This window comes from Symsagittifera roscoffensis, chromosome 1 (assembly GCF_963678635.1).
Source record: "Symsagittifera roscoffensis chromosome 1, txSymRosc1.1, whole genome shotgun sequence".
Classification (NCBI taxonomy): domain Eukaryota; kingdom Metazoa; phylum Xenacoelomorpha; order Acoela; family Convolutidae; genus Symsagittifera; species Symsagittifera roscoffensis.
Window position 1 is genome coordinate 67,004,663 of NC_087062.1, and position 8,526 is coordinate 67,013,188.

General features: G+C 35.0%; 1 long non-coding RNA gene across 1 annotated transcript; it reads left to right on the top strand.

Annotated features, from left to right (window-relative positions):
- Positions 1 to 181: 181 nt before the first annotated feature.
- On the top strand, positions 182 to 3,681 carry LOC134856925 (uncharacterized). The gene is made up of 2 exons (XR_010164865.1): positions 182 to 280; positions 3,155 to 3,681. It is a non-coding gene; the product is annotated as an uncharacterized LOC134856925 (long non-coding RNA).
- Positions 3,682 to 8,526: the final 4,845 nt, after the last annotated feature.

Genomic DNA, 8,526 nt, shown 5'->3' on the forward strand with positions numbered 1-8,526 from the left:
TTTAGTCTTTTTACGGCAGCTAACTTTTCTAGACTGGATATAGCACAGTGTCGAAAATGCGTCTAATTTGGGGTTAATTTGCCCCCAGTCCGATAAAATTGTTATGTATAATTTGTCTCATTTGGACGAAGAATTGATGATGGTTGTTTTTCAGTTTCAGGCTTGATTTGAGTCTATTTTTAGCTAATAGTTATGTGGAGGAGGGTGACTTTGCATCCGGGATCTTCACAACAGCTAGCCGCAAAGTTCACTCCGTCTCCAAATTCTTCATTCACGAACGGTAAATTTCAGCAAACCTTTGTTAAAATAGTGTCGGTTGATGTCACATGAAGGCTGCTCGCCCTATTTGTTTGCAAACTTTCATCTCAAGCGAAATGATATCTAGACTTTCCGATATAAACTTCAACGAGATGATTTTATGTCACAAGCAAAATTTTCAACTGAAATGATAATGTCCCGCACTGGAGTTCCATGGATAATAATTGATTATATTGTCATTGTATAGCCAGTATCTATGAAATTGCAAAAATAATTGATTGTAATCCATAAAAAATGGATTATAATCCATTATATTTTATATCAATATAATCGGTTTTAATCAATTATAATGGATTTTTTTCGAGAGGTTAGTCATGAAATTTACAACATATTCTCAAAGTTATCGCATTTCCTGTTTAGTGCAGTTGCTACGTATTAGGTTTCATAAAATGTTACATTTCAATTTTCCATTTTTTAAATAATTTTTGTCCTATATACCCCGTTTACCCCACCCCCCCCCCCTCCCCCACCTCCCTAAGGCCAGCCACCCCCCTACCTCCCTCCCAGTTTACCACAATCGCAATTCGCACCACCTTTTGGGGGACTATTTATTGGTAGACTTTGGGGAGGGGGTTTATGATTTACCCCCCCCCCCCCCAAAAAAAATAACCCTCCTCAATTTACCCCCCATCTCCCCCCTTACCCCGTTTACTGAACGTCGGGTCGGGGGGGGGGGGGGATGTGGTAAAATATGGGGGAAGGGAAACCTGAACAACTGAATCTACTCCCTCTCCCGTCCCCGTTCAAAATGGTAAACCAACTCGGGGGGGGGGGGGGGGGGGGGGAGAGAAGGTTTGGGAAAATGCCGATGGGGGCAAAGTGATGGGGGGGGGGTTAATTCGAGTAAGTTGCGAGTAGGCCGTGAGTAACGCAGAAAGGTTGCAAGTTTTGCAAATGATTTTGCAAAAAAATGTGTTCATTATAAACCGTTAAATGGATTTTAAATGGAGTATAATCGATTATATTGTCATTTTATAGTCAATACCCATAAAGTTACATAAGTATTAGATTACAATCCATTAAATGGATTATAGTCCTAGTATTTTTTATATCATTAAAATCCATTATATTTAACTATAATCGATTCTAGTCCATTAAAACTCGATTATGATCATAAAAATTTTTATATAAACATAATCCATTACAATCGATTATAGTCGATTATAATGGATTTTTTGAGAAGCTATTGGTAAATTTTTCAAATTTTGCAAGTTATCTGAGGAGGGATAAATTAGAGGTAGGAGTTTTTTGGGAACGAACAGTTTTTTTGGGGTTCTAAATTTGCAGATTGTTGACTTTTTAACAATTTGGTAAGATTTTGATATAATTGTGCAAGTTTTTTATCCAAATATTTCAAAAGTTTAATTTTCATGGAATTTTGTGGCCTAAAAAATTGTCTATATTGTCAAAAAAATGGATTATAATCGAGTTTTAAATATTGAAATTATCCATTATATTCCCCTAAAAGTCCATTTTCATGCTTGGATGGGTCATGCAAATCGATTATGTGAGTTACGTTTTGTGCCGATATAACGCATATTTCCCATGAAACTCCAGTGCGGGTACTTCAATAGTTCTCAAGTCAGGGCTGGGTAGGCTTTAGGGGTGGTTGGCAATTATGCCGAAACACCTCAGGGATTCGACTCCCTCATCAACCAGTGGGTTACCCCTTAGTATTTTTTTATGGCATCTATTTTAGGCTAACAAAGCCTAAAAAATTTCTAAAGGCGCCTTCAGCGCCAATAATTACTAATTTTGAAGGGGAGCGCACGCCGAAAACACGCTTTTTTGGCAACATTTTCCAAACAATTCTATTTTTTTGTCAAAATAGGGTCCTTATAGTCTTCTGGAAATGCTCCAAAAAAATCTATTCGGCCAACCTGCAAAAGTCTGCCGTGAAAAATATAAAATCCGCCTCCCTCTATTTGAGAAAACCCTAGATTCACCCCTGTATTAGCGCAAAGCTCTAAATGCTCCAACTGCCTTATAAAGTCTGTTAGATAAGTTTTGAAATAACAATCAAGCGATATCCGAAAAAAGAAAAAAAAAGTTTTTTTTTTTAAATTGTCCCCAACATGCTATTTAAATAACAAAAGGACGAGTTAGTTTACTGCTTAAGCGTATAGGATTGAAACATGTACTGGTAATTGGCCGAAACTTGACAATTTAGACCCTTAACTTCAAAAAAAATGATCCAGAACTCAAACCCACATAACTTAGAAAAAAGATAGCAGGTGAATTAAATGCTGAAACTCATAGTATCAATTACCGTCTAGGTCAGAGCATAATGTCTAGTGCAGTCATAATTATTAATTCGAATCATTTCTAATACGCTCAATGAAACATGTTGTAGAACATACATTTGTAAACTTAGTCAAAACTTTTTGTATTGGGGCGCCCTTTAATGTTTTGAATTCCCTTTAACGTTTTAACTAGTTTAAGAACTGAAATTTTCAATCAAAATGAAAAATTGAGGTTTTCTGACTTTTATTTTGAAAACCGTTTATCACTAGCTAACGACAACTCAAAAATTTCTCTTTTATGGGGATCATTACGATGCATAACTGTGCATTTCGTGAAATGTACATGGGTTCCGCAAAAAGGATTTTCCTTTGCTCTTTCATTATCTGTCATCGTTCTGACAAAATTGCAAAATGTTTAAAGACTTGTCTCTGGAATCCAGGAGCATATCGACACAAAATTATGCGCCTATCCACTGCAACGTTGGGCCTCCTAATGATACTTTTAACCTAATAAAAACCTAATGGTAAGTTGCCACTCTCGTACATTATTTTCTTTTTTTTAGCTACTTTCTTTGAAAACTTACTTTGTTTAGCTATGACAGACAAAAACTTCAAAATGACATTGCTGTTGTACAAGTCGAAGCGTTTTTTCCGCAGGAAAAAGTGATTCCTCTGTGTGAAAAATCGGCAAAATTTCGGACATTACTCGGAACCTGTGGGCTTGGCCGAACCTCAATTGAAGGCAACCGGACTCCGGAAACACTTATGGAAACGTATTTCAACGAAAATTTCTGGTGGCGTTTTGAACGTTGGTTTCTCGGAAAGCAAGATACTTTGCAGGCAAAACGAATCCTCGGTGACAATGCCATATGTTTTGGAGATAGCGGATCACCCCTGTATGTATTGAATGGATTGTATAGGGAGCCGCAATGTGTTTATGGAGTGACTAGTTACTTCAGAGGCTACAAGGGCCAAGCTGATTGCCAGGGAAAGAGCTTTTTTGCCAATGTTGTGTTTTTTCGCAAGTGGATAGACGCTGTAATTTCTCAATATTCCGATGAATAATTTTGTCAATAACCAATTTTTAAATCCGTGGATGATTGATCAGGACAATTATAAACCCATTTTTCAGCTCAAAATCAAGACGTTCAGAAAACCTCAGAATATTCGACTGCCATTTAACGTCTACGAGTAAAAAAAAACGTCTAACAAAACAAAAAGTTTTGAACTTTGTTTTTCATTTTTTCAAAACTTGCACCCAGGACATAAAAACAATTACTAATAGCTCACAAAATAGCTATATTTTGTTTGGAGAGGGTTTTGGGTTTATAGTAGGAAATATACCGCCAGTTAGTTGTCTCAAAATTGTCAAACTGACCATTTTCGCACCCCTTCATTTTTTGATAACTGGGAAAAGTTTAAGTTTTTGTCGTCACACTTTTCAGGTGGCACAAAAATTAATTCAAAAGTAATAACATATAAAAACAATTTTTTTCGAGACAAAAAAATACAAATCTCACTATTAATCAGTCAGCATCTTCAAAAAATGAGCAGCAATAAAGGACTGCAATTGCTGTAATTTTCGGCACATGTACAGCAGATTGTTTTTGGGTTAACTTCAGCATTGAAATTAAAAATTCCTCATGAAGTCTAAAGTAATTACTCCAACGTCACAAGCTGAAGAAAAATTGAAAATCTTCAATGAATTATGATAATCAACCTCTAAACTTTGATTAAGTGGGGGAATTAATTTGAATTCGTGTTGTCACATTTTTCAAATGGTTCAAAAGAAATAGTTTCAAGTAGCAGTTTATAAAATCGACCTTTGTCCGAAGTTTAAAAAATTACTAACCGCACTATTAATCACATTCTTTGAAAATTGAGCAGCGAAAAATGACTGCGTTTAACGTAATTTGAGGCAAATAGACGCCAGATTTTTTATGGAACAATTTCAGCGTTGAAAATGAAGCGTTCAAAAAACTTGTTCGAATTTACTACTTCAACGTCACGAGTTGAAGTGAGATTGAGCTTCTCCAATGATGAACTACGATGCTAGCCCTTCTATTTTTGATCAAATCGGGAAATAAATTGACTTCTTGTTGTCACTTTTTTTCAGATGGTAAAAAAACCAGTTTGAAAGAAGCAGCTTATGAAATGGACTTTTTTCCTAAGTAAAAAAACTACAACGATCACTAATAATCAGTCAATTTCTCCGAAGTTTAAGCAGAAGAAGAAAAAAAGACTGCAGTTGCCAAAATTTGCGACAAATGCGCGCCAGATGTTTCTGTGGACATTTTACAGTATTGAAAATAAATCGTTTAAAAAAACATAGTTAGGAATTAGTCCAACTTCACGAGCCGCATTTAAACTTGTGCTCATAACTATGATGATGACTTTGCCATTATATAATGAATAGTTTGAATAAGTTTGAATGATGCAAGCTTTTACGGAAAAGAGTTGTACGTCATATTGATTTTTTCGATACTGCTTCCATGGTTCGTGGTTTTTTGCAACTTGATGCCTGTGTAATATTTAACGAAATGTTAAAGGTGAATCATCATTCAAAAATTAAGTTAAAAAAGTTGACTTATTAAAAAAATAAAGTAATTTAGTTGCTTCTTGATCCTACAGAACAATTGTGGTGTCAAACTTTGGCTAGAAATTTTAGTGGTCCATGTTTCTGGCTAGGAAACTTAAGAGGTGCCAATTTTTCAGCTGGAAAAATCTGTATAACCCTAAAACAACGACGAAATCGAAAACTTTGATTGGCTTCCAAACACCAACTTTTCTTGGTCCATTTTATTAACTCCCCTCATTCGAATCCAATACGTTTATTATATGTAGCAACAATTTCATTTAAAAACGAAAACAAAGCGATCTTTCACAAAGAAAAAAAAAACAGCCAAATTTTAACGCCAATAATTCCTGATTTTGAAAATATATTAATCCATGGTAGACTCGTTTGAAACTACATCAACATCATTGGCTCAAGGTATATGAGGGTTTTTCGATAATTTTTGCAAAGCAAGATAGCATTATGAATTGAGCATGGATAATAATTGATTATATTAGATTTTCATTGCCAGTCTCTAAAATAATGAAAATAATCGTTTATATTAGATTGAAAGTAGATTATAACTATACTATTTTATGCAATGAAATTCCAATATAATCAATGATTTTCAATTTATTTTCAAAATTTTTATCAAAAGAAAAATAATCAACTTTAATCGATTATAATCATAGCGGGGGCATGATGATGGGGGTAGTGAGTCGTGGAGGGTGGAGGTAGGGACGGCAGGAAATTCAGAAAAAACTTGAAAGCACTCCCAGAGCATTAAAAAGAACGAACGTATTTCGACCAAATTTTTAGCTCCGCAGCCAAATTTTGTTTAAAAAAATGGTCAAAATTATGGGCACTTTTTGGAAAATTAATAGATATTGGGCTCTTCAAAATTACTATAATTTGGCCGCACCTGGATGAACGTGTTCGTTCGAGTTGGGCAAAAAATTGCAAAAGAAGAGTAATTAGTTTCAAAATATAATCCATTTTCATGGATTTTATGTACAAAAATAATCCATTTTGTTGAAAACAAAAAAGAATTACAATCGATTATAATTGGTTTTAATGGATTTTTACTTTTCAAAAAGAATTGATTAAAAACGATAATAATTCATTATGTTGTCTAAATTTGCCACTATGATCGATTATACAGACAACATTTTTGTCAACAAATATCCATTATAATCCATTTGTAAAATTTTTGAAAAAACAGGTCAAAAAAAATGTTTTTAGGCACTTTTTGAAAAATTTTGACAAAAAAATCGCGTTTTTTTGGCGTGCGCTCCCCCTCAAAATTAATATATATTGGCGCCGCAGGCGCCTTTAGAAAATTTTTAGGGTCGGTCGGCAAAAAATGGATTTCTTAAAAAGTAGCAAAGGGGGGACCCTTTGGGTCGTCAGGGGGTCGAATCCCTGAGAGGGAGGGGCGTCCGCCCCCCCCTCTCCCCCCCCTAAATCCGCCCCTGGTTGGAACGATTGTTTTTTGGAAAACAGAACTTAGACTGAAAATAACACTCACTAGATTGTCTGTCCATGTCAAAAGAAACAGAACTGCTCGCATCAGGGCGACATTCTGAATGTTCCTACTGCCCTTTGACACCTATCGAGTAGAGTTTAATATAAAATATAACAAGAATGCTCGTATGAGGGTGAAGCCTTGATTGTTCCGACTACGTTTTAAGGTATATGCTGTAATTTTTGTTTTGTGTTTGATTTTTTTAAAATCATCACCCCACACGCTATTTGAAGTCCAAAATGATATACTTCGCGTTTCCAAAATTTGGAACAATTTTAAGACGGCTTAAAATTCGGCTGATTTGTTAATATTGCGCGTTAAATGTCTCAAATTGACCAAACTGGCAATCTTTAAACTCGCATTACTTCACAGAAATGATCACAGGTAAAAAAAGGTTTTTGTTGGAGCTCGACAACAATGATCACAGGTAAAAAATGGTTTTTGTTGGAGCTCGACAACAATAACTTTCGAATGATATAAATCAATTCTGTCAAAAATTGCTAAGTTAAAAGTCATAGTTTGTTAGGAGAAAAAGCGTCCAGAGCATAAAGGTTCTTTATACCTCCCGCACCGAAGTTTCATGGATAAAAATTGACTATAACGGATATTTGTTGACAAAAAGGTTGTCTGTATACTCGATTATAGTGGCAAATTTAAACAACGTAGCCTTTTTTCCAATTCAATAAATTATTCTCTAAAATTAAAATTCCATTAAAATCCATTATACTCAATTATAATCCGTTTTTGTTTTCAATAAAATGGATTATTTTTTGTACATAAAAAATCCATGAAATTCGGATTAAATTTTGTAACTAATTACTCTACTTTTGCAATTTTTTTGCCCAACTCGAACGAACACATTCATCCAGGGCGGCAAAATATAGTGATTTTGAAGAGGCTAATAACTAGTAATTTTCCAAAAAATGCCAAAAACGGCATTTTTGACCAGTTTTTTTCAAGAAATTTACCCGCGGTGCTAAAAATTTGGTCGCAATACGTTCGTTTTTTTTAGTGTTGTGGGAGTGCTTTAAATTTTTTTCTGAATTTTGAGTCCCCCCTACCCCCTCCTACTACTCACTACCACCATCATGCCCCCGCTACGTCCCACCTCTCCCCCCATGTCTACTCCTTATACCCCCCTACGTCCTAACCCAGGTACCCCACACGTACCCCCCATGTACCACCCCCCCCCCCCACGTACACCCCCCCCCCCCACACACACGTAGCCTCCATCCGCACGTAGTACGGTTAAACGTGGGGGAGGGGGTGTAGGATCTATAGGTAAATTTTTGTAAATTTTCATAAACGCGGAAGAAAATAGGAAATTATGAAGCTTAGCGAGAGAACAAAATAACTAAGTTAAGTGTAACAATATTTTGAAAAGTTGGAATCAACACACAAAAAGATTTAAATAAATGGATTATAACTGATTATCTTTTTTTGATAAAATTTTTTGAAAATCAGTAGAAATTAATCAATTATAATCGATAAAATCGACTATTTTTGTTGTTTTGAAGTGACTGTCAATTAAAATCCAATATAATTAATTATTATGCATGAAACTTTTTAAATTTATGCTCAAGACAATATTATCTTTTAGATTGTATAAAAAAACTCCAACACAATTGTTTATCAAAAAACGAAATTGGTCTGGAGAAAAGAAAACACCCGAGTACAAATGATGCACCCAATTATCATGGCTATTCAAAGATTATAATTGACTACTTAACAAAAAATTTCCTTGAATAGTGCTTTGAAAAACCTGATAAAGGGCATCTTAAATGTGCCGATAAGGAGGTAAAGCGTACAAAAAAGAGGCTAACAGTAGAAAAGAAGATTATTGTAGTTATAGTTAACAGAGCTCCTGTACCAAACATTCATAAATT